The sequence below is a fragment of the Protopterus annectens genome, chromosome 6.part0, assembly GCF_019279795.1.
Source record: "Protopterus annectens isolate FY-2018-M chromosome 6.part0, PAN1.0, whole genome shotgun sequence".
Lineage (NCBI taxonomy): Eukaryota > Metazoa > Chordata > Ceratodontiformes > Protopteridae > Protopterus > Protopterus annectens.
This window is the reverse complement of record NC_056737.1, coordinates 418,452,902-418,480,618: the sequence shown is the minus strand read 5'-3', so window position 1 is coordinate 418,480,618 and position 27,717 is coordinate 418,452,902. Positions and strand designations below refer to the sequence as shown.

Here is a 27,717-nt window from a genome sequence, read left to right as displayed (position 1 = left end):
TTTCTGAAGGGTATGAAATCTGAAACTCAAATGTCTATTATTTTCTAACTTCAGTCTTTAATGATTTGCCACTAATTTGCCAGAAAACCACAATTTTATGAAAAATGGACCAAAAATGTGATGCAAAAATATAAAATAGCCACACAATACAGCTGGGAACCTGTCAAAGAAAGGACACTTTTTTAATATTAGTACTGTCAACTTGAGCAGCTGACAAAATAAACAAATCTACATGCATTTCTGAAATAAAAGTAATCTATAACTCTGATTATTACAGTTATTTATTAATTGTAAACCCTCCACATTTTCTTCCAAAATTGCCATTTTGCGGAGGGATTATTAGAGGGAGAGCAACATTTTGAGCCAAAATCGGGGACAGTTGAGAGGTTTGGATATGCCTAATTCTATAAAACAATTTATTTGCACTTACCTCTAAACCTATTAACGCATGAAATCTGGACAAGGCCAAATATATTGGGGGAACATACAAACAGTACTAAAAATTGCTCCTGTATAAACTTAGTTGATAGAATAACAGGTCTTGCTTTAACATGCATTTTTCTGAAGGTTATGAAATCTGAAACTCAATGTCTGTCATTATAGGTTCATAGGTTTATACTAGGCTATCTGCCCCAAGGCATTTATAAGCCTAGCCCGAATTTTTGTGGCTTACGCCACCCCTTATATGAAAAAATACTGTACCCATTAGTTTGTTGTGCCTCTGTCCAGCAGTGACACAGAGATGATTCCCGGGGTAAACCTATGATCTCCCATCCACAGGTCAAGATTTCTCTTGAACAGAGCCAGCGAGGTGCACTGCCTCACATGGACTGGGACTCTATTCCACAGCATAGGGAGTCTCTGAGTGATAAATCTATCCCTCCAGCACGTCCTATTTATATCCGTGCTAAGGTTTAAGTCACTTGCTCTAGTGGTTTTGGTGGATTTGGATTTTTTGAGGTGGAGCATGTCCATTAACTCTGGGTTGGACATGGCCTTGTATGTCAGGCACATGTCACCTCTGAGCAGACGGTATGTGACTGAATAGAGCTGGAGTTTCTTCAATCTGGCAGCATATGACAGATTTTGGAGTCCCTTTATCCTTTTGGTGAGAAACTTTTGGGGTCTCTCCAATTGCTGCAGATGTCGGGCGAGATACATCCTGAATGGGGCATTGTACTCGATCATTGGTCTGATAAGTGAAGAGTACAGGGGAACAATGACCTCACTAGATCTGGATGTGAATCCCTTCATGATCAGGTGGGCAATGTAGAAGGTCTTTCTAACCACTTTAGCAACGTGAGTGTCAATGATTTAATTCCTAAATGATTTGCCAGAAAACCACAAATTTTATGAGGAACAAACCAAAAATAAGAAGCAAAAATCTATTCATTCTGTGAATATCTGGACAGTTGAGAGGTATAGTTCAGCCGGGGCTGTCTTTGAGTTTGCCGCCCTTCCCCCTCACAAAATCATGGTCGAATGGAGCCTCCCTCCTGCAGCCATTCCAATGTCCCATTACTTGGCTATTTCACCCCATTTAACATAAACACTGTAATGTGCATACTGCTTTACTTCTACAATGATTTGAATTTCATTTGAAAGTTTTATTTTGCATTTTACAGCACAAACACTAAGACATCTGCTAAACAATGCAATGCAGTCTCACAATGAAAATAGACTTAGCATTAAAACTTCTCTGCTCTTGAAACTCACATTCATTGAAATAGCATTGAAATCCACATTCAAAGAAAATACATTTGGCTAGTATAAAGATTAACTTTGGGCTGTTTTCAAATGATAGGCCCCTTGCACACAAGACATACATGTGTTGTGTGATACACCTTCCTGACTGAATTGAATTATATTCCTTGTATAATACAGTACAGTTGTTAGAGGGTGTTTTTAATTTATTGTTTTGAACATTTTTCCAGTAAACAATGAAACAAAATGCATGCACCAATAATGACAAAACTGCCCAATTGAGAACATTTCCATCATAAAAGTCTTCTCAATCTTCTACAATCCACCAGTATCAGTAAATATGCACAATCTCTGCAGAAGTAAAAGTCATCTAAATAATTCCACATTAAAGAGATATGTAACTAATGAAGAGGTTGCTGCTAACAAACAACTTTATATTTCATTGTTTCATCTACAAATAAAGTGCCTGTATATTCGCCAAAGAGGACATTGTCAGTATGGTAGCATCCACCCCCTGTGGGAGGAGAACCCACAGCCTTCTGCATCAAAAGTAAGTACACTACCTGTTGTGCTATTAATAATGCAAGCAGACTTACTACAAGCAACACTAAACTTCTCTTCCCCTGTAGCTCTCAGCTCCTTGTAAAATCTAATTGACACTCAACTGCATCTCTCAACTTCTCAACTTCACAGCACAAGAAATCTGGAAAAAGCCAAAATTTATTGGGGCAGGGACAAAAGCCCAAAAAACAGGGACACATTTTAAACATGGCTTGTATAATCTTGGAAATTTGCTAATATAAAATGCTGCGTTATCACCATACATTTTACTGCCAAGTCTTGAACTCAGGACCCTGTGCAAAACAGTCAGAGCAACATACCATTATGCCAAATCAGCTGTTTTATGAAAGAGATGAAGACTGAAACTTAAATGGCTACCATTTAGTGAATTCAGTTCTCACCATAGCTGTCAACCTCTTAGCACAAAACACCTGGACAAAGCCAGTAATGGGGGAATACAGCCCTCAAACATATTCACTGAATTCAGTTCTCACCATAGCTCTCAACCTTAGCAAAAGAAGCCTGGACAGAGCCAATAATGGGGGAATACAGTCCCAAACATAGGGACAAATTTCAAATATTCATCTTATAAACTTAGAAAATCACTAGAATAAAAGGTTTTGTGTTACTATGTACTTTCTGAAGACTATGAAGTCTGAAATTCAAATGCCTGTCAGTTTTATTTATTTAACATTTGTTAACCAGGAAAGTCTGACTTGGAACAAAAGCCAATTTTCAGCAGAGGCCCAGGGAGAAGTACTGCAGACACATGTATTTGTAACATGGGAGGACACCACAGCAAACCCACACACAAACACCGGGAGGACATACAGACTCCACACAGAAGGCACCCCAGCCAAGAATCAAACCAGAGAACCTCTAGCTGTGAGGCAACAATGCTATCACTGCACCATTAACTATTTAAGGAATTAAATATTAAGAAACCACAGATTTTATGAGGAACAGAACAGAACAAAATATGAGGCAAAAATCTGTAAAAGTTTCACAAATGTGGTGGGTAGAGAATTCATGCTCTTGTTACTTACACCTGGGGTACAGGGTTCAAGCCTGAGGTATTCTCTAACCACCACCTGAGCTCTCTCTATAGCCACCAGTATAAATCAACTTGGGCATTACACACACACACACACACACACACACACACACACACACACACACACACACACACACCCTGTTCGCTTCATTCATACTTTCAAATAAACTGCTCGGCTGTTTGCTTCATTCATACCTTCCATGATAATAAACTCCAAAGCTGGCTCTGCAATGATAATAAACTCCACAGCTTCAGCTCGTCTCTGCACTCGTGCTGGAATGCACACTTCTGGTTTCCTGGAACTGGTTGCGAACATTCCAAGACTGCTGACCTTGCTGTCCAATTCCCTTCCAGTCTAAGCCGTTAGCACCGCATAGACTTCTGGGGCATCAGCAGTCTGCTTCCTGAATTCGGATTGGTAAGGCAGCAGTCCAGATTCACTTTCTATGTGAGGGAGAAGTTAAAATTGGATTGTACCATTGTGGTTCACAGCTGGGGGGGGGGGCCTGCAGTCCGACATCACGAGCTGCCACTGGTATCAAATAATTTATGCTTACATGCAATCATAAATGGACTGGATGAACAAGGAGTACAGAGATTTAAAGAAATTGTCAGGGATAAGTAGTGTAAACCCTTGCAACATATAAGACATTTTATTTGCTTATTGAAACAGCATGCATAGAACCACAAATGCAATACCAGCAATTATATTATTAAACAGAAATGTGTGTTTTAGATTGGTCCTGGTGAAATAAGATGTGCAGAGACTACTGCTCAAATAGTTTTAACATATAAAAGAGAGACAACCAAAAATTGTTTTACCATAGATCAAAAAGTGATGATTACAAACTGCATGCATGTCAAACAAACTAGACATGTTTCAAAGAATGGGTCTTAAGGGAGAAGCTATAAACCACTTAAGAAATGTTTAATGAGTAGATGGTCAACAGTCAGCTATTAGGTACTGTAAGTGAGCATGGAAGAACCACCTGATGAATAAGATGCACAAAACTAATGACTGCAACAGCTCACACTCAACAAACTAGATTTTAATTCCAGGACACATACATGTCTACACTTGTAAAGAAAGGTGGATCACCAAGACCATTTTCAGAAGGAATGCCTTACCTGTCTCACACCCAAAGAGGGAAGAGAGACCTGACCTTTGAGTAGTTGACCAGATAGGGGTGGATAAGTAGGACAGTTGCATGCCATCAAGGCATCAGGATGTTGATGTGATGGCATCCCCACTGGAAGGCTTACACAGGGGTGTCTATCCAAATCACTGTAACAGTTTTGAGGTTCAAAGGGATGTTATCTTATACATATGAAAAGCCCTCAGATGCTAAATGGATGAGATAGCATCTGTATAATCAGACTACAAATGTTATTAAGCTTAGTATAAAATACTGCCACTAAATAAAACACAGCTAAGTGATATAGCAGCACTGTACATCAATGTTTTCAATAACCAAAGTAACATTCATCCTTAAAATATGAAAATGCCTGGGATTCTAGGACATTGGTCTAGAGAGAATAATACCAGCATTTGAGAAAATATGCTTAAGTGGCCTCATTAGCTTACAAATGCAGTACATTGTTAAAAAATATATTTAGTAGCTTATATTTTCTTTTGAGAAATTAGAAAAAAAGTTCATATAAAACAAGTAAAGCCCAAATTATTATATCACCAAATCATTCTGTTGACATGTGGACCAAAGGAACGTCAGTAGAAAGGTGCGCATGCATACACTCATCATCATCATCTTTCAGCTGTTCCCATTAGGGGTCGCTACAGCAGATCACCTGTTTCCATTTCTTCCTGTCCTCTGCATCTTGCTCTGTCACACCAACCACCTGCATGTCCTCTCTCACCACATCCATAAACCTTATCTTAGGCCTTCCTGTTTTCCTGTTACCTGGTAGTCTCATCCTTAGCATCTTTTTCCCAATATACTCAGCATCCCTCCTCAACACATGTCCAAACCAACATAATCGTGCCTCTCTGGCTTTGTCTCCAAACCTTCCACAATCAACTGCTATGAATTAGGCATTGCCATACCTCTTAGCTGTTCCTGACTTTGCAGAACATCCATTATTTTGCCTCAGCTTTTTCCCGTCTCTCAAAATTTTTGATTTTCTAGTTAATCGATGAAGACTGCAATTAGTCAGAAATGCAGGTCATTAGAGTTTCATACTTCTTTTATTTAAAATAACCATATTGATGAAAAACCTGTTGTATTAACTTTTTAAAAATGAATTCAAGTAATATTTACATATTGTCCCTGATTTCGGTCGTTGCCTCCCCCTGCGCTATTTTGACATTATTCAGAATTCTTCAGCAAAGAAGTTGAGAGGTATGGGTATGGTGTTATGCTTTCCCCCTTCAGTTTAACCTAGCACTTCCTTGATTTTCTTATTTTCCTCATTGGTTAGACATGTGTAGGCATAGTCAATATAGTTAAATAGCTACACTTTTTTCTAAGGATCTCAGAAACTTTATGGCCTAGAGCACAGAATGTTTAGAACTGTCTAAACTAGTATCAAATGTATAAAACTATACAAAATATGCTTGATTTATAGAGACGTGCCTGTAACTTTTTATATCGTTGTATGTGGCAACAGCTGAAAATAATGGGACCATTTCAGAAGTGTACAGAGACAGCATTTTGAGGGCTGAGTACATAGGTTCAAACCAGAGAACCTCTAGCTGTGAGGCAACAATGCTATCACTGCACCATTAACTATTTAAGGAATTAAATATTAAGAAACCACAGATTTTATGAGGAACAGAACAGAACAAAATATGAGGCAAAAATCTGTAAAAGTTTCACAAATGTGGTGGGTAGAGAATTCATGCTCTTGTTACTTACACCTGGGGTACAGGGTTCAAGCCTGAGGTATTCTCTAACCACCACCTGAGCTCTCTCTATAGCCACCAGTATAAATCAACTTGGGCATTACACACACACACACACACACACACACACACACACACACCCTGTTCGCTTCATTCATACTTTCAAATAAACTGCTCGGCTGTTTGCTTCATTCATACCTTCCATGATAATAAACTCCAAAGCTGGCTCTGCAATGATAATAAACTCCACAGCTTCAGCTCATCTCTGCGCTCGTGCTGGAATGCACACTTCTGGTTTCCTGGAACTGGTTGCGAACATTCCAAGACTGCTGACCTTGCTGTCCAATTCCCTTCCAGTCTAAGCCGTTAGCACCGCATAGACTTCTGGGGCATCAGCAGTCTGCTTCCTGAATTCGGATTGGTAAGGCAGCAATCCAGATTCACTTTCTATGTGAGGGAGAAGTTAAAATTGGATTGTACCATTGTGGTTCACAGCTGGGGGGGGGGGGCCTGCAGTCCGACATCACGAGCTGCCACTGGTATCAAATAATTTATGCTTACATGCAATCATAAATGGACTGGATGAACAAGGAGTACAGAGATTTAAAGAAATTGTCAGGGATAAGTAGTGTAAACCCTTGCAACATATAAGACATTTTATTTGCTTATTGAAACAGCATGCATAGAACCACAAATGCAATACCAGCAATTATATTATTAAACAGAAATGTGTGTTTTAGATTGGTCCTGGTGAAATAAGATGTGCAGAGACTACTGCTCAAATAGTTTTAACATATAAAAGAGAGACAACCAAAAATTGTTTTACCATAGATCAAAAAGTGATGATTACAAACTGCATGCATGTCAAACAAACTAGACATGTTTCAAAGAATGGGTCTTAAGGGAGAAGCTATAAACCACTTAAGAAATTTTTAATGAGTAGATGGTCAACAGTCAGCTATTAGGTACTGTAAGTGAGCATGGAAGAACCACCTGATGAATAAGATGCACAAAACTAATGACTGCAACAGCTCACACTCAACAAACTAGATTTTAATTCCAGGACACATACATGTCTACACTTGTAAAGAAAGGTGGATCACCAAGACCATTTTCAGAAGGAATGCCTTACCTGTCTCACACCCAAAGAGGGAAGAGAGACCTGACCTTTGAGTAGTTGACCAGATAGGGGTGGATAAGTAGGACAGTTGCATGCCATCAAGGCATCAGGATGTTGATGTGATGGCATCTCCACTGGAAGGCTTACACAGGGGTGTCTATCCAAATCACTGTAACAGTTTTGAGGTTCAAAGGGATGTTATCTTATACATATGAAAAGCCCTCAGATGCTAAATGGATGAGATAGCATCTGTATAATCAGACTACAAATGTTATTAAGCTTAGTATAAAATACTGCCACTAAATAAAACACAGCTAAGTGATATAGCAGCACTGTACATCAATGTTTTCAATAACCAAAGTAACATTCATCCTTAAAATATGAAAATGCCTGGGATTCTAGGACATTGGTCTAGAGAGAATAATACCAGCATTTGAGAAAATATGCTTAAGTGGCCTCATTAGCTTACAAATGCAGTACATTGTTAAAAATATATTTAGTAGCTTATATTTTCTTTTGAGAAATTAGAAAAAAAGTTCATATAAAACAAGTAAAGCCCAAATTATTATATCACCAAATCATTCTGTTGACATGTGGACCAAAGGAACGTCAGTAGAAAGGTGCGCATGCATACACTCATCATCATCATCTTTCAGCTGTTCCCATTAGGGGTCGCTACAGCAGATCACCTGTTTCCATTTCTTCCTGTCCTCTGCATCTTGCTCTGTCACACCAACCACCTGCATGTCCTCTCTCACCACATCCATAAACCTTATCTTAGGCCTTCCTGTTTTCCTGTTACCTGGTAGTCTCATCCTTAGCATCTTTTTCCCAATATACTCAGCATCCCTCCTCAACACATGTCCAAACCAACATAATCGTGCCTCTCTGGCTTTGTCTCCAAACCTTCCACAATCAACTGCTATGAATTAGGCATTGCCATACCTCTTAGCTGTTCCTGACTTTGCAGAACATCCATTATTTTGCCTCAGCTTTTTCCCGTCTCTCAAAATTTTTGATTTTCTAGTTAATCGATGAAGACTGCAATTAGTCAGAAATGCAGGTCATTAGAGTTTCATACTTCTTTTATTTAAAATAACCATATTGATGAAAAACCTGTTGTATTAACTTTTTAAAAATGAATTCAAGTAATATTTACATATTGTCCCTGATTTCCGGTCGTTGCCTCCCCCTGCGCTATTTTGACATTATTCAGAATTCTTCAGCAAAGAAGTTGAGAGGTATGGGTATGGTGTTATGCTTTCCCCCTTCAGTTTAACCTAGCACTTCCTTGATTTTCTTATTTTCCTCATTGGTTAGACATGTGTAGGCATAGTCAATATAGTTAAATAGCTACACTTTTTTCTAAGGATCTCAGAAACTTTATGGCCTAGAGCACAGAATGTTTAGAACTGTCTAAACTAGTATCAAATGTATAAAACTATACAAAATATGCTTGATTTATAGAGACGTGCCTGTAACTTTTTATATCGTTGTATGTGGCAACAGCTGAAAATAATGGGACCATTTCAGAAGTGTACAGAGACAGCATTTTGAGGGCTGAGTACATAGGTTCATACTTGGCTATCTGCCCTAGGGCATTTATAAACCTAGCCAGAATGTGTTTGGCTTTCGCCACCCATTTTAAATTTATTTTGCTATGCCCTTTTTCGAGGTTAGTATACTGTGCCTCTGTCTAACAGTGACACAGAAGTGATACCCGGGATAAACCTACGATCTCCCATCCACTCATCAAGATTCCTCTTGAAGAGAGTCAATGAGGGACTCTGCCTAACCTGGACTGGGATTTTATTCCAGAGTGAAGGGAGCCTCTGGGTTAGGAATCTGTCCCTCCAGCATGTCCTATTTATTTCAGTGCTGAGGTTCAAGTCTCTCGAGCGCATAGCTCGATGGGATTTGGATTTTCTGAGGTGCAGCATGTCCATTAATTCCGGGTTGGACATGGCTTGATACGTCAGGCACAGATCGCCTCTGAACAAGCAAGGGTCCTTTCTTTCACCTCCACTAACTACCTTGATGATAGCAAACTCAGATGCTCATAAGCCTAGTACTTATTATACAGCAGGAACTTCTCATTGTTACATTTGTTAATGCCTGTTATGTACTTCACAGATAAAGATTCTAGTTGTCTACTGATGTACTATGTTCTTCATCTGTAAATATGTTGCAAGTAATTTCTATGTTAAATTGTTAATCACTATGTAATCCAATGTAACTACTGTCTGTTTATTTTACTGTGGAGCTTTTCTCCCCGGGCCTCCGCTGAAAATGGACCCACGTCCAGTCGGACACTCCCGGTCAACAAATTTAAATAAATAAATAAATAAAACAGGCGGTATGCCACTGAGTAGAGCTGGAGTTTCTTTAACCAGGCAGCATATGGCATCTGTTTGAGCCCTTTGATCCTCTTGGTGAGGTACTTTTGGGGTCTTTCCAGTTGCTGCATGTGTCTGGTAAGGTACATCCCAAAAGGGGCATTGTACTCAATTATGGGCCTGATGAGGGATGAGTAAAGAGGCACGATGACCTCCCCTGATCTAGATGTGAATCCCTTCATGATACATTTTAAATATCAGTTGAAGGTGCTGATCATGTTAAGGCAGCAGCATCATATTAGAGCATTAAAAACTACTTTTCAGGTTACACGGCCACCCCTCTGTTTAAGGGTACATATTTTGTTAAATATAACAAACTGAGCATATGCAAACATAATTTAACACTAATTGTTGGAAGTCTAGTAACTGCGGTAGTTCTGGAAACATAGAAGTGCTTCTCCTATTGGCAATCTACTCTGTTGGTTAAGAGTTATGGGATTTTAAAATTAACTCATATCAGTCCAGAGAAATCTAATCAACTAGATTATGTGTGTTACAATTAAAACTATCAGTGTATTATATAATTAATTTATAGTGCCATTTCGCACGAGGGAGTTTCTCTCTGCTCTGGAAAGAGAGCTTGAAACAGTTTCTGCAGATTGTCTCTTCTCGATAGATGTCGCTGTGGGCTTGCGACTCTTTTACCGAGTAAAGCGAGGGTCCTCATGCTTTGTTGCTTCTTCCGGTTGTTATTCTTTAGCAGAGAGATTGGTTTCTGGGTAACTGCTGTCATTTCAGGAGTGCGGGTTGGAAGCCTCTTAGAATTCGAACGAAGTAAATTATTCTTATTGTAATTGCTGTAAAAATTTAGTTTGTTATTTGCGTAAAAAAGTTCTTAAAATGATAGGACATAGTCGTTAAATATATGCCAATTAAATGTTGCAGTTTGTGCTTTACCTGATTTTTAGGTTGCTATCACTTTGTTAAACCTGATGGCCGGTGTATGTTTGTTAAACAGACTGTTTTAAGTTTAAGATGTAATTATTTCTTATTACAGTGCGTAGAGTGTTAGCAGAATTGTGTTGGAGGTGAACGTTTTAGCAAGCGTTCCAGGTTTTCGCGATGCTTGTTTTTGACTGCGGAAGTACAGTCGCAGAAGACAAAAAGTGGCTTTCTGCCCGTGCGTATTTGTGAGGTGGTACTAAAACAACGCAATTAAGTCGTATTATACATTGCATTTTAGAAACCAGAAATCTTATTTGAGTTCGAAGTATTTTCTCATGGGAGTCTATTGCTATCGACATGCTTTTTCGGAATGCTGTAGCAAAATGTCAGGCGATTTGGTTTTTAACACTATATTATGCGATCTCTATTCACGGAGTAGCAGGTTCTATGTAACAATCTTTTAGCAATTCTGTGTACGTGTTTTAAACAGTTTTTATGGATATTTTAATTTGTGGTATCGGTGGAAGCGTATTGTGCACATTGCATATTTTGTACGGCAAGCTCGATCGGTATCATGCTGTTTACATCAATTCTCTGCTTACTGCAGTTATTTTTGACGCTATTGCTTTTATTACTAAGGTTTTACTTTTTATTTTTTATTTACGTTTACGATGCTCTCAGCGTCATTTAAAACTGAACGCTCCCTGCCATTTTGTTCTGTTTTAGCGGAAAGCAATCATGTAGGCCCGACGATGAACTGACCAATAGGGAAGGCCCACACAGTCACCTCGTGACGTACGTTTTTGTGCGTGTGAAATGGAGAAAATTGTTTATGTAAAAAAAATATAAACCATTTGTGCATATATTTTTTGTTTAAAAAAAGTATGTAAAACATGTTTTGTGATTATGTGTGAACTAACTCCGAAATGCGCAGTAGGAAGCTCCGCAAGTGCACGTCCACATCCCACTTACCGTTTTACGTTTAGGCTAAAGGAATAATGGTTGATAGAAATGCATAATCGGATTTTGTGCCAAACGCGTTACTGCATTGTAACAGGTACAATGTATTAAGTAATGGTATAACTCTCAACGTCTTTGTACAATAATTCAGACAAAGCCAAAATATAGAGAACATATCAAAAAAGGATGGATTTTAAATATTCCTGTTCTAAACTCCCAAATTTGATGCAATGAATTTGCATTGGTATTCATTTTTTTTTTTTTTTGAAGGGTACGATGTGTGAAACTCGGTACTTTGACTTTAATCCTGCATAGCTTGCTAAAAAAAAAAAACCGCGTCTGCGAAATTCTGGTTAGTTGTAAAATTGACAATATGAAACTTAGAGATAGGAGTCTAAATAGCATTTCTTGTAAACTAGTATTTTGCACATAGTTTCTAATTCCTTTAAAGGGATTTGAGCATACTACTGTTTTAACTCATTATTTCTACATCCATTTATTGATCCAAGTGTTTTAAAAGATGTCTCTTGGAGCAAGAAATCTGGACAACGATATAAGTAAAAGTAGGACAAAGGGCCAACAGTGTGGACAGCTTTTAAATATCGCACTTACAAACTTAGAAAGTTGATAGAAAAACAGGTTTTACATTAACGTGGATTTTTCTGAAGGGTATAAAGTTTAAAACTTAAATGTCTGATTTTCTAATTTCAACTCTTAATGATTTTCCACTAATGTACCAGAAAACCACAATTTTATGAAAAATGGACCAAAAACATGAGACCAAAATTTGTCCATTGCGAAAATCTGTATAGTTGGGCAGTAGCATAGTACTGTCAATCAGCTGAACATTGTATCTGCAGCACTGCATTTGTTTAAGAAAGCTTAATTCTGATAGTGTAACGAAAAGTGTGTGTCACGACATTGCTTACTAGGAATATCGTACAACCAGTGGTGGCAGCCCACTCTTTTGGTGGTTGATGGGCAGTTTTGCCAGATATACCATTTTTTTCACCTGTAGGTTCGTAGTTAAGTGCTGGGGTAGATTCCCTTGTAGGCTGTTTTATGCCTGTTTCTCTCTTTGTGCTCTAACCTATTCTATGTGGTTAGAGCTAGGCCTTAACCATCCCATGGTTTATTACCACCATTGATGAGTAACTGGGATGTGCCATAGATAATTTGATGGGACCTGTGCATGGGGTAAAACATTTAGGAGCTGCCTTTGTCCATTAGTGGTACATGGGACAGTCCTGGGGTAAATTTTCTGTTCCCTATCCATAGTTACAAGTTGTATGTGAATATGGGCAGGGATGAACTTTGTTTTATGTGGATGGGGCGTTTACTCCAGTGCAGCGGTATCCTCTCAGAGATATGCCTATCCTTCCAAAACTGTTCTGTTGAGGTTGTAGAAGTTTACATCTCTTGAACGAGCATTTCTGATGGCATTTGACTTGGTGGTGTGCAGTAAATCCATCAGTGTTGGGTTGGAGAATGCTTTGTATATTATATACAGGTCACGTCTTAGTAATCTGTAAGAGCAAAGTATAATATGATTTTGATTTGGTATGTGTAGTTTAGCCCTTGATTCCTCTTAGTAAGGTATCTCTGTGGGTGTTATTGCATGTCTGGACAGGTGCATTACAAAGGGGGAAATATATTCAAAGATTGCCTGGATCTGTGGAAGGTCCTCCTTTACGAGGGTATAAATGTATGCATGTGGCTGACCTTACAACAGTACCTGTTTTGTGCTCCAATCGTAGATTTTGAAGAGGAAGAAGTCGACCAGTAGTATGATCATCTGCAGTACCTTTTTGGAAGTAACGCCAACATTTATGTTCAGTTTATTCTTGGATAATTGCAGAGAGAAACTTGGTAATCCAAGGTGTATGTGGAATAACTGACCAATTTGAGTATGAAATGGGACATGGACTGGTAGGATTCCGCCAAGATAATTCACCCATAATAGCACACCTTTCTGTTTAAGCAGCTGAAGAAATAGCTTTTCCATGTGGATGTAATGAGTAATATCAAAATTTGATTGACGGAAGGAAAGATTTGAACGAACCAAAATTTGAAGATGGAAGTTGGTCAGATCTTCACCTTCTTATTGTAACCTCTAGAACTGAAAGTCCATTGGTTAAGCATATAACAAACAAATTATGTAGTGGAGATGAACAGGCTTAAAATATTAGAGGTGGTGGACAGAATACCTGAAATTATGAACATTTTCTTGGATCTGGCAACAAAAATATTCCTCATGAAAAGGTAAAGAAATAATGGTTGTCTAAAGAGTATTTAGAAGGGGCTAGAGAAAGAAGAGCAAAAGGTAATGGAACCGGTACTTGCCAGAAATTCCTGTGGCTCCTTCAGTGTTGCTGTAGGTCTCTTGGCAGCTTTCCTGACCAATGTCACTTTCCCATATTTTCTCCACTCTTTGACTGTCTTCACTGTGTTCCATGGTATATCCAATGCTGTTTTTTTTTTTTTTTGTACCTTTCAACAATGAGATCCCTTTGCTTTGTAAGCTCTCTCCGAACCATGGCTTTTGCTGTAGCAGCCAACTGAGTAAATGTTAAGAAAATCCTACTAGGACAGCTGAAGTTAATTTGGGATTAATCAGTCTCTTTAATTGATGGCAGGTGTACCCAAGAAGACTGAATGCTGTAATTAAAGCAAAAGGTGCTTCAGCAAAGTATTTAAGGGTGTGCACACTTATGCAACCAGCTTATTGTACGTTTTTTATATATTTTTCCCCCTAACAGATTTGTTTGGTGTTCAGTTGAATTGTACAGGTTATGGGTCACATTAAAAGTGGGAAAAGTTTTGAAATGATTTATTGTGTCTCCTATCACAAAAGCCTGGCATTTTAACAGGGGTGTGTGCACTTTTTTTTTTTATAGCCACTGTATATTAATAGTATAGGTCTAGGCAGAATGTGTTAGGTAGGTACTAGGCTATTGGCCCTAGGGCCTACATAAGCCTAGCCGGTACCCTGGCTTTTGCCACCCAAGAAAATTATTTTTCTGTGCTGCTGTCGAGCAGAGCCACAGAAAACATCCAGATTTTTCTTGAGTGCTAATGAGGTGCTTTGTTTGATATAGATAGGTAGTTTGTTCCAGAGTATGGAAAGTCTCTGGGACAGGAATCTATCCCTGCAGCATGTTCTGTTTATTGTGGTGACAAGGTTTAGGTCCCTAGAGTGTGTAGCTTGGAGGGATTGGGATTTCTTTAAGTGGAGCATGGGTTTGACATAGCTTTGTGTGTTAGGCAGAAATTGCCTCTGAGTAGGCGATATGTAATGGAGTAAAGCTGCAGTTTTTTGAGACTGTCTGCGTAGGGCATCTCTTTGAGGTTGGTAATCCTCTGTGAGGTATTTCTGTGACCTTTCCAGTTGTGTCTTGTGAGGTACATACCAAAAGGGGCGTTGTACACTCTAATGGGTCTAATGAGTAGAGGGGAGCAGTAACTTTTTTTTTTTTTTTTCTCCCCTGGATGAGAAACTTTTGTGATGCTGTGCCATGTAGAAGGATTTCCTGACTACTGTGACAATGTGGTTTATCAAAGGAGAGGCTACCTGTGTCCCAAGGTCTCTTTATCACACTTTCGGTGTTAAGTAGACTACTGCCTGTGTGGTAGTTCATGGGTACAGAGTTTTTACCAAAAGGGATGACCATGCACTTTTTGGCGTTAAGCTTGAGGCCATGGCTTTGACACCAGACATCTATCTCAGTGAGGCCCTTTTGTAGGATGTCCACATCTTTTGGAGTTGAACCCTGTGGTACTCCACTTTGTCACTGGTCTAAAGTTGGATTTGGAGTCTGCTACTTTCAAAGTGTGGGTTCTGTCAGTGAGCCGGTTGATAACCCATCTTGTGACATAGGGATTTGTACCTAGTTTAGTGAGTTAATCTATAATTCCAGGGTGGGGGATAGTGTCGAAAGCCTTGGCGAGATCTAGATAGGCTGTATGAACCACCTTACACTCTTCTATGGCTTTTGTGACCACTTCAAAGAAGTCCAGGTTTAGGAGACATGATCTGCCTTTTACAAACCCGAACTGGGTGGGGTCCTGAGTTTGGAGATTACCAATGTCATTGTTTATAAGTTCCATAGCCTTGCAGACCAGTCTCGTTAGGCTAATGGGGCGGTAGTTTCTGGGGTCCGTGGTGACTCCCCCTTTGTGGAGTGGGATAACTGTTGCTGTGCACCATTCAGTGGGCACATAGCCTGAGGTGAGGCTATGATTGAACATGGTACTTAAGTGGGGTGCCAGTTTGTTCTGTAGTTCATGTAGAACGCAGCCTGCGATGTCTGGTCCTATGGATGCTGTGTTCTTGGCTTTGGAGAGTGTTTTTTACCTGTGCAACCGTGATTACAGGAACTTTGCATTCTTCTGGTTTAGAGGTGGGCCCTTTAGTGGATGAGGGGGGGCGGGGTCTGCCAGGATGTTGGCAATATCAGTTGGTTCTATATATTTAGTGCCATTGTGCTGCAACTCGAAGCAGATCTGAGTGTAGCCATTGAGTTTCTTGACATAGCTATAGAATGCTTTGTGGCTGTCTTTAGAGTCAGTGAGTGGCTTTTTTGTTTTCATAACTAGCTTTGGAGGATTTTGAGGGATCTCTGCTTCTTACTGAGGATGACCAAGGGAGTTCCTCCAAACATGGTATTTTACTTTTGCAATAGTTTTCTGTTGTAGAGTTTTTGTGGCAGGGGACCACCAGATTGGCTTCCTTTGTTTGGAGGGTAGCATCTTGGTTCTGTTGGATCCATGCACTCGTTTAAGTACTTATAAACACCATTTGTCTAGGATTTAGCAGTCCTACCTCTTGTCTTGTCAGTGTGGGTGACATGAAGTTTGCCAATTCTGTCTTGAGCGTGAATTTCAAAGGGTTCACTTACTGCTGTAGTAGGGAAGAAAGCCTAGTTTGTATAAGCTAGTATCTGCTGTGGTGCTTGTATGTTTTACAAAACTATAAAGCTGTTTGAACTGAGTGGACTTCTAGCCATTGCATTGTGGTGCTTGAATGGTTTTGGTACAAGTATGCATTATGGTATGGAGTATGAGGTGTCACTAGTAGGTAAAGCATGTGAAATATTAGGTTACTTTCTATTAACGTTCAGTAAAATTGTTAGTCAGAAATCTGGTGCTGAAGAGTTTGTACTGTTTTTGCGACAGGGATGTGAGCCTGAGAAATGGAAATAATAATGTTGACGCGCAAGTAAGCAGGTTGAGTGAGGGGAGTATTGGAGAGGGGCAGTGACCCACACACCTTTGTCGTATACTGTACTTGTGCTACCCTCTGGTAGAGAAGGCAAAAGTGTATAGCCGAGCTCTGCTGTGGATTGCATATCTGATCTCCCCAGTTACCTTGTTCTGGTTTGGGGGGGGGGTGGCAATCTATTTGCAAGCACAGTGTTAAATGCCTTTTAAAAACATTCCTGATACGCATGCACCCAAAAACTACATTATAAGCACACATCATTTTTGTCATACATGCATAAACAAGTACATTTCCAACACTTTGGAGATTTAATTCACAATCTCTCAGTTCATAACAGCCACATGTCACTTCAGGCTGAGGTAATCCACCTTGCATAGTTATGTACATAGTGTATTTGGCATTAGGAATGCCTGTGCATACAGATCCGTCATATATTGTCTCTACAGACATCTATGCTCATCGTGAACCCTATTTTCCCATTTCTGCATGGAGTCTGTGTTTTCAACTATTGCCATGTCTGTCTCTGCCAGAGTCACACAAGTCTTGTTCAGTCCACACTCTGCGTGTTTTTGTGAGGTGAGGGGAATCCCACATTGAGAACATGCAGACACTGTACATTGACAGGAGGTCCGGATTGAACTTTGTTTGGGAGGGTGAGACCTTAACCATTATGCCAACTGATGGTATACACTTGCACTCCCTCTCATAGATGCACATATACTCTTAACTGTATTAGTATGGTCTTTAATTGAAATCTACTGGTGCTGCTAAGCACTGGTGTACAGTTGTACAGTTTTTAGTACGGTTCTGGTCAGTGACTAACTTGGGAGTGTGTGATTTCTGCTATGCAAGATTATTGAGCTGCTAAAGGGATTTGCATGGGTCCCGTCATAGTTGTGTGGGGCAAAACCCTCTGTGCTCATAGTAGGACTGTGCTACTTTGCATTAAGGACTGCTGTGAGTTGAGGCAGTCTTGTGTAATGCACAGAGCAGGTTGATTTGCATACTGTGCGTGTAGTTTTCTTTAGCAGTGACTACCAGCTTTCTGTGGGGTGTTATAAGATGTAAACAATTGTACACTACAGTTTTTGTATTGTCATTTCATGGTTTGGTATTGAATGTTTTCTCTAGTATAATATTTTGTATCTAAGAATACTAGACTTTTATCTTTCTATTTGACTTTTGAACCTTTGCTTTGCTGGAAAAGGGACCCGTGTTTCATTTTGACTGACCTGGTTAACATTTTCTTTTTTCCTTCCTTTCTTTTGGCAGTATAGCATAAAATAGAAAGTTTATTGTAGAAAAAAAGCAGCATGATCTTTAATATTTTACATTCTTCAAAAATAAAATGAAAACATCTGCCGTTCTAATTATAACAAATTAGACACCATATAAAAACATTAAGAATTTGTAGGTCAGTCATTTATTGTACAGTTTGTAGTGGAATTAAAGGTAAGCTTGTCTAATACAAATGGGAATTGTAATATGAAGTGAGGGGAAAGGTTTATGGTATATCTAGAGAAAGTCCAGGGAGAGAATTTGATAGAAGTAAGGAGATATAAGAATTGAAATGTATTTGTTCACATTTAGGGATATAGTTTTATCCTGGTTTTGAGCAAGAACAGAGCCAAATTTTAGCTAGGAAGTCTTTCAGAGTGGTTTTGAAACTGTGGAGGGGGTTATTGATATGATGGATACAGGCAAGTAGTTCCAGGACTTGGCTATCTTGTAAGAGTACGGACAATGCCCAGCAGATTTGATAGGTTTGTAGACAGGAATTCATGGTCACTGAATCGCAGTGACCAACTGGGAACATAGCTGTGTAGAATGTTTGTTTTTTAGTGACTGGCAGGTAGATGGATGCTGAATAATTTTATGGGTGGTAAGAGGTTGTGTAGGTGTTTTATTAGATGAGGTAACCATTTTAGGCTTTTCAGTGCTGTACAGTGGTTTGTTCTGAGTTTTTTTTTTTCTTTTCTTTTCTTTTACAAATTTAGCAACTTTATTTTAGCATTGTTCATGTTTTAATTTTTGTGAAGCCTGGTAGTAAGAATTGGTAACCTCCAAACTCTGGACTCTATCCAGTTTGGGTTTGTGAAAAGCAAATCATGCCTCCTGAACCTGATCGACTTCTTTGAGGCAGTCACCAAAGCTGTAGACGAGGATAAGGTGGTTCACACAGCCTATCTTGACCTCACCAAGGCTTTTGACACCATCCCCCATTCTGGAATTATAGCTAAACTCACTAAGCTTAGGTATAAATCCCTACGTCACAAGATGGGTTGCCAACTGGCTCACTGATGGAACCCACACTGTAAAAGTTGCAGACTCCAAATCTGACTTCAAACCAGTGACAAGTGGAGTACCCCAAGGTTCAGTCCTGGGACCTCTCCTGTTTAGTATCTATTTCTCTGAAGTACAGGCTAAGTTAGCAGATGACTGCTGCAAACTAGGAGCCATAGTAGAGTCCCCAAATGATGTGGACATCTTACAGAAGGGCCTCCCTGAGACGGATGCCTGAAGTCAGTCATGGCCTCAAGCTTGGTGAAGTGCACAGTCATCCCCTTTGATAAAAACTCTGTATCCACGAGCTACTACATAGGTGGCAGTCTACTTGCTGAATGTGTGATGAGACCTTGGGACCCAGATGGGACAGTAGTCTCTCCTTTAAGTCACATTTCCACAGTAGTCAGGAAATTCTTCTATGTGGCACACCATTACAAAAGGGTTCTCTTCCAGGGAAAAAGAGGTCATTGTTCCCCTCTACTATACACCCACGTTGTACCTGTTATATAGAGTACAACGCCCCTTTTGGAATGTACCTCACAAGACATCTGCAGCAGCTGGAAAGGCCACAGAAGTACCTCACAGGATTATTGGCCTCAGATGCCCTACACTGACTGTCTCAAAAAAAAAAAAAAACAAAACTCCAGCTTTACTCTGTAGCATATCGCCTACTCCGAGGTGATCTCTGCCTAACGCACAAATCTATTTCAAACAGAGCTGTTGGACATGCTACACCTAAAAAAAATCCCAATCCCTCCGAGCTACATGCTCTAGGGACTTAAACATTGTCACAACCATAAACAAGACATGCTGTAGGGATAGATCTCTGTCCCAGAGACTTCCCATACTCTGGGACAAGCTTACCCCTGTGTCAAGCAAAGTTCCTCATTAGCACTCAAGAAAAATCTTGGGTGGATGGGAAATAGAAAATACACCCTGGGATCACTTCTGTGGCTTTGCTTGACAGGGGCACAGGAAAATAACTTTCTTGGATGTTGTAAGCCAGGAGCTTTGTTGGTTAGGCTTACTTAGGCCCTTGGGCCGATAGCCTAGTGTACTACCTATGAGTGGGAGCACCATAAAGAAGCATGGGGGGTGAGATAAATGGTGACAGGTGTAGTTTTAGTTGCATCAATGAGAAATGTAGGCTTTGTAAAGTATTTCTAGTTTTTGAGTCTGTCTTGTGCAATTTTGTATATGCAGGTCAAATGTAAGGTTGTCATCCACAATCGCTCCTAATAATTTGCTATGAGAAGTGACCTGGAGAGGTGACTTTAAATTTTGTGTTTTTTGTGTGGGGGGGGGGGGGGGCTGAATAGTAGTTTGGTTTTTGGTTTGATCATGAGTTGCTAGTGGCTGTTAGAGATTCTTTTTTGATTGTGTGCTTTTTTTTTTTTGTGTGCGTACCATGTCAGATGTGCAAATGAGTGGAACCATTTGTATTTTATTAGGGTGGCCTGCTGTAGAGGGTGTTGGTGAAAATGTTAGAGCTTTGTGGTACACTGGTGTGACTGGGAGGTAAGAAGACAGTGTGGAGTACAATTTTACTGACCGATGCCTATTGGACAAGTAGCTTTTGAACCACAGAAGGGGGGATTCCGAGAGACCTAGTGAGGACATTTGAAGTTCATGGGTAGGTATTGGGCTATCTGTTTTTAAGCCTAGCCAGAGTGTCTGCTTTTGCCACCCCATTGATTAACTGAGTCTGTCAAGCAGAGCCAATGAAGTGATCTCGGGGGGGGGGGTGTATTTTCTGTTACCCATCCACTCGTCAAGGCTTCTCTTGAAGAGTGTTAGTGAGGGGCTTTGCCTAATGTAGTTAGGAATTTTGTTCCCAAAGCATGGGGGGTCTCTGACGGGAATCTATCCCTCCAGCATGTTCTATTTATTGTTGGGAGGTTTAGCTCACACTAGAGCGCATGGCTCGCAGTGACTTGGATTTCTTTAGGTGGAGCATGTCAATCAATTCAGAGTTGGACATGGCTTTGTAAGTCGGGCAGAGATCACCTCTGAGTACAGCTGGAGTTTTTTCAGTCAGGCTGCATAAGACATGTGTTTGAGGCCAGTAATCCTCTTGGTGAGGTGGTTTTGTGTTATTTCCAGCTGTTGGAAGTGTCTTGAGGTACATCCCAAATGGGGCATTATACTCTATGATGGGTCTGAGTGACGAGTAGAGGGGCACTGTAACCTCTTTATTTCTAGATGTGAACCCCTTAGTAATTAGATGGGCCACATAGGATTTCCTAACTACTTTGGCAATATGATTGTTAAAGGAGAGATTACCATCTACCTGGGTCCCCAGATCTCATTCTGTATTAAGGGGGCTGCCGCCTATGTGGTAATTCGTGGGCGTTTTGTTTTTCCCAAATGGGATGACTATGCATTTTTTGGCTTTTAGCTTGAGGCCATGACTTTGACACCAGGTGTCTCTCGGTAAAGCCTTTTTGAAGGATGTCCACGTCAGCCGGAGAGTCAATTATAGCTCCCAGTTTGCAGTCATCGGTGAACTTAGTCAGCCATAGTCCTCCTGTGTTTGCCTGTACTTCTGAAAAATATATGCCGAACAGTAGGGGTCCCAGAACAGAGCCTTGCGGGGCACCACTTGTGACTGGTTTAGAGTCTGACCTGGAGGCTTACCATTTGAGTTCTGTCTAAGCCAGATGGCAACCCATCTTGTGACGTAAGGGTTTGTTTAGGCTGGTGAGTTTTTCTGTAATACCAGAGTGAGGAATGGTGTCGAACGCCTTGGCGAGTTCAAGGTAGGCTGTGTGAACCACCTTCGTCTATGGCCTTGGTGACTGTCTCAAAGAAGTCAGCCAGGTTTAGTAGGCATGATCTGCCCTTAAAGCCGAACTGGGTCGGGTCAAGTGTTTGGAGGTTCCCATGTCTTTGTTAATGAGTTCTTTGGTGATGCGCTCCATAGCCTTGCAGATGAGGCTAGTCAGGCTTATGGGGGCGATAGTTACCAGGGTCATATGTGGCCCCTCTTGTGGAGCGGAATAACTGTTGCTGTGCGCCATTCTATGGGCACGTAGCCTGTTGAGAGGCTGAGGTTGAACAGCGTGTTTAGGTGGGGGGTTAGTTCGTTCTGTAATTCGTGCAAGACACGGCCTGGGACACCATCTGGCCCCATTGATACTGTGTTTTTTTGGCTTTTGAAAGGGCTGTTTTCACCTGTGCTTCTGTGATTTCTGGGACATTACACTTTTCCGGTATTGTTGTGGGCCCTTTTGAAGGTGAGGGAGGTGGTTTGCACTTAATCTGCCAAGATGTTGGCAATATCAGTAGGTTCAGTATATGTTATGCTCTGAGTTAGTGGAAAATAGCACATCTGCAAGTTGCCACTTAAATTCTTGACATAACCACAAAGCCGCCTTTAGGTATCTTTTTTTGAATCCTTGGCTATTTTTCTTTCGAAGTTAACCTTGGATGATTTTATGAGGGACCTTCAGTTTCTTACTGATACTGATCAGGGATGCCTTTCCTTCTTGGGATTTGCTTTTTTTCTGAACTAGTTTCCTCCTCCTGTTGTATAACCTGTTTATGGCAGGGGTCCACCAGACTGGTTTCCTTCTTTTAGGGGAGTGAGTCTTGGTCTTCCTAGGGATGGCACGATCCATGCATTCTTGTAGGTGCTCATAGAGTGCAATTGTAAAGGATTCTGCATCTTAGGCGGTGTTATCCTTTAGCGTGGGGGCTGTGAAACTTACCACCTCTGCCTTGAGGTGAAGCTTGCTTTAGAAAAGTTTTTCATTGTGGTTTCCTTGGTTGGGGGGGTGGACGTCCAGGGTGATTAGTTTATGGTCTGGTGACAGGTTTACCTCCGGTACAGAACACCTGTCGTCCATGTTGGTGATGACCAGGTCCGATATGTTTGTGCCCTCTGGTAGGGGAGTTTACCAGCTGATCCAGAGCATTTGAGTTGGATTCCAGGAAGCGCTTAGCCTGGGAGTTGTACTAAAGTAGTTTTCCCAGTTAATGGTAGAGTAATTGAAATCGCCCAATATCAGGGTGTTCGGTAGGACCTTCATGTTTTCCAGTATGTCCAGAAAGGCGGAGTGGTGGTCCTGGGTCATGGAGGGTGATCTGTAGCAGGCCACAATTTGCATTGCAGATTTGCCTGATGTTAGTTGCACATGGATGATCTCGGATATCATGCTGCGCTACTAACCTGGAGGTGCGAGTATCCTTGATGAATATGGATACACCCCCTCCTTTTGTTTGTCTTGTGTTCTGTGGCTGAAATGTGTTGGATGAGTTGTAGCCCAGTAGTGCTGGAGTGCTCTCTGGAGCCTTGAACCGGGTTTCGGTTACTGCACAGATGTCGACGTTCTCCATACTTGAGTGCTTCGAGCGCACGCATTTTGAGATTTTAAACTCCTGGCGTTGAGTAGCGTAACTCTCATTTTTTTTTTACTTGTGCTGTTCACCGTGGTGGGTTTGAAATGTAAAATAAAAATAAAATAAATACATTTTGAGCCTTGCCTAAAAAAGGCACTATGGGGGCAGCAAGAGCCTTGGCCAGTATTCAAAAGCCAAGGGGTGACAGGTGCAAGCCGTCTCTTGCGAAGCAACACGACTTGTCGAGCATGTTATCCCAGGCTGACTGATACTGGATCCCCTTTGAATGACACCAGAAGCTTAGCCAATTGTTGAAATTGATCGTTTTTTCTTTATACTGGGGTATCATTCTTGGTGAGGGCAGGATGCTACTCTGGGTCACACCCACCTGGGCTTACATGATCAGAGCGCTTCTCCATGTAGTCCAGGGAGGTGCATTTCAGGTCATTCACACCAACATGAATAGTAACAGTCATATTTGTACTTGTTCTGGAGTGACCTGAGTGCTTGTGTTATGTGGTGGATTCTGGCTCCCGTAACAGTAGCCTCCTTGTCCAGCCTAGTGAGTGGAGCGTCGGTGTGCCTGACTTTTGAGTCGCCCATTACTAGTGTGTTGGGTATGTTTTGCCTTAAGGGCTGTGATTGTGCGGCACATTGATTTTGTGTATTGTCTGGTTAGTAACGGGAGGTGCAGGTTTTGTGGGTGTCTGCTTTGGAGCTCTCTGCTTTTGCAGGTTTTTATTTAGAGCCTCTGAGTATGATTTTGTATTTTTTCTTCCCAGTGCTGGGTTTAGTAGGTCTGTGTGAGGCTGGAGGTGTGGTGCAAGTGTTAACCTTCTCCTAATGACTCTTGTGTTCCAGTCTTGGGTGGAGAGACCTTAGCCTCCATCTCTTGCATATTACTGTTCTGTGGTAAGAGGAGAGGGCCGTCTGTGTGTACATGAGGCATTTGTAATATTGCCTCAGGATATCCAGATTCACCAGCTGGACTGGAGAGTAAACTTGAAGTTGCCCTTTGGTCATGCCTGAATAGTAGGGTGAGTTGCTTGGTTGGTGGTGGGTGGATAAAGAGCTTTGCCCTGCTGGGCAGTCAAGTGTTGGGGTATATTAGTGCTTGCTATTAGGTCTGAGCAAGTGCTGGACTGTAGGAAGCTTTTTGAGTACTTAAGTTGAGACTAGTTTCAAGTGAAAAACCTGAAGAGGAGACTTAGTGGAGCCAGGAATAATTTAACCCTAGCTAACAAGTGCTGCCCGGCGCACAAAACCGTGCAAGTGCAGTTTTTAAACTACTAACTTATGGGTTGGGACCACTCCTCCAGGGACAGATGGCTGCTCAAAGTTCCCCTTTCTCACAGGTGAACAGAGAAACTTCCCTCTATCCAAGTAAGGTATGGGCACCTCAAACTTATAACACAGCCCTGAGTTCAGCACTAGCCTGAAAACTGGACTATACTAGCTTAGAAAGGCAGGAAACAATTTGTTTTTTTAAGATGAGGCAAAAACAGTAAAAAGTACACTGAAAACAGTTTTAAATGACTAAAAGCGATCAGAAAAGGCTATCGCACTTTTGTGTGTAGCCTACAACAGTTAATTTATTTAAACAAAACACTTTAAAAAAGTGTAGGCAGTCAAATAAGTACAATATGTGAAAAAAAGCTTTTAAATAGCAATAACTGCTGGGAAAAATCAGCGTTTACGCCAAAAGCAGTTTTAAGTACAGCAAGAAAATACAGAAAACTGATACTCAATCACTCCAAAGCCTCTCAAGCTAGAAGGCTTGTATCCGTTTAAGGCTTTCTAGTGCTTTCCAGTAGGTTAGTTACAGGAAAGATGGGCAACAAGCGCAGATGTGGTCTTTTAAACCAGAAAGTTGAAGATGGACAACTTCCCGAATGATCAATAAACTACAATTCCTGGGCCAAGAACCACTCCTCTTGTGGTAGACAGGCTACTTAGTACTTGCCACTCCCACTGATAAGCTAGAAGGCTGCACTCCAGCACAAAGGCTTTGGGGGGGGGGGGGCTCAGAAGCTTACAAACAGTCCTGAATACAGCAAATCTGTACCTGGACTAGACTAGTTACAGGAAAGGTGGGGGTCAAGTGCAAACACTGCCTTTAAAACCAGAAAGTTGAGAGATGGAAAAAACTGCCAATAAACTACAATTTCTGGGCCAGAACCACTCCTCTTGTGTTAGGCTACCTAGTGCTTACCACTCCCACTGATAAGCTAGAAGTACAAGTTTGCTGTTGTGAACTGTCAAATGCTTTGCAAAAACCTAAAAATAAGAGACTAGTTTGTCATCTGTAGCTTTGACTGTAGATTAGAAGGGCAGTGCTAGTACTGTGGGAAGGACACAAGCCATGTTGTGCAGAGAATAGGAGTTCTTCATGCAGGAGATAGTCTAGGAATTGTTTTTGGATACATTTTTCTTTCTTTTTTCAAAATATTTTGGTGGGGGGAAGTAAGATTGCTATGGATCTAAAGTTATTAATGTCTAATTACTTCCTCCTGTATTTGGGGATAATGGTGTGACTTTCCACAGTGGGAACATTGGATTCCTGGATTTGTTTATAAGGATTGAGACAGGGTAGGCAATGCTATTGGCTGATATTTTTAGGTACTTGCTTGGAAGGTTATCAGCTGAAGAGCAGTTTGAGTAGTTTTATAGAGGATGTGGGCACATGTTTGAAGGTAAAAAGTGGGTTTGATGTGTGGTTGTTGGGCAAGGTGGGAATTTAGATGTTGAGGGAATCCTTTGTTAGATGCATTTAAAGAGTTGAACTGTATTGCAATTCGGAGTAGTGAGTTACTGGGAGAGGGATTTGGGTTGAATTTTGGCCAGAATGTAATAGCCACAGATTTTGTGTAGGGTTTAGTATTATCCTGAAGGTTTGTTTTAAAAGTATAGTTTTTTTTTTTTTTTTTTTTTTTTAGTTTGATGGCAAAGAATTCTAAAATTTTCAAGATATTTAGTTTTATATTTTTGCCATTCTTTCCATGTTTTTTTTATCTTGTATTAACGTTCTACTCTCTTCAGATAGCCACATTGCAGTATTTGTTTATTTTACATTTGTTTACTGGGATAGTCAGACTGGATACATACACAGCAAACGGATGTGCACAAATTATTACATTTTTGCTTAGATGGAAAAGTCACGACAGTGTTTTTAAGAATGATAGGGTATTGAATGCCTAGTAGGCTAACCTGGTAGTAGAGCCAAGGAGATCATAGAACTAGTTAAACAACGTGTAGGCAGAAGTCCTCCATGTGCACACAAGTGATGGTTGGTTTGTCTGAATTAGGACAAGGACATAGGCGTAGTTTATTTAGCACTGAGGTAGAGTTCAGATGTAATATGTTAGGAAGAGAATTCCAAGTTTTGCCAACAGTTATTGACTTTGAACTAGTAGTCTTTCAGTTGAACTTGATGCGCTAAGGTTACTGTAGGGGGTGATGAGGTTTTTAAGTACGGTTGCATTATCCGATTGGTACAGGATCTTGTGTGCAAATATTAGTTGGTTAGCCTGAAGTAGGTTAGGCAGTTCAAGCCATCCTGGTATATTTAGGTTATGACAGTGAGTTCTGTAGGCTGCATCAGTAGTAAATCTAGCAATGTGATTGTAGCTGCTAGAAAGTTTAAGGTTAGTTTTGCTGAGGTTTGTAAATAGAGGGGAAACATAGAGGAGGGTGGAGAGGTAGATGTGTACGAGGAATTACAATTCTGTCTAATGGTGTTGGGAAGGGCTTGACGTTTTATAGTGAGCCAAGTTTTTTATTAAATGTTTTAATAGTTTTATTGATGTGCAGATCAAAGTTACTGTTTATTATAACAGTTTGGTTGAGGAATCTGGGGAAATAATGGTGCCATTGGATTTGGATTTTAATGTAAAGGTTATAGGGGCAGACCTGTGAGTGGGAGAGAAGCAGCAGTTTGGTTTTAAGTTTTAATATGAGATGACGGTTAAGGGGCCAATTTTCAACTTAAAAGTATTTTGGGATAGAATCTGCAACTCTGTAGGTGAAGTGGAGTAATTCGCATGTTGCATTTGGGATGACCTTGTACAAATCATTGAAACTGGAAAATAGTGGACCTAGTATGGAGCTTTGGTGTACTCCGAGGGTGATGGGTAAAAGGGTGGATAGTTTGCTCTGCCATAGGACAGCCTTTTGTCTACCACTGGATGGCCTGGTCCTCTAGGGAGATGGCTTTCAAAAGTGTTTTGAGTATTTGATGGTTTACCATATCAAAGGCTTTAAGATTGAGAAAGATAGCACAGGAAAGTTTGTTTCAGCGTTAATGATGTTAGAGAAGGAGAGGAGGGCTGA

General features: G+C 40.6%; 1 protein-coding gene across 3 annotated transcripts in view; it reads left to right on the top strand.

The window, feature by feature from the left end:
• Nucleotides 1-10,362: 10,362 nt before the first annotated feature.
• The window catches only part of LOC122804350 (serine/arginine-rich splicing factor 5-like), a 587,000-nt gene continuing 569,645 nt past the window's right edge, over nt 10,363-27,717 (top strand). Inside the window, exon 1 of one of the 3 annotated variants that reach the window (XM_044074161.1) lies at nt 10,363-10,469. The gene's annotated coding sequence lies outside the window, so the exon portion shown is untranslated. Of the gene's footprint in view, nt 10,486-11,035; nt 11,054-27,717 lie in introns of those variants that run through there. The other 2 variants (XM_044074162.1, XM_044074163.1) reach the window with 2 other exon arrangements.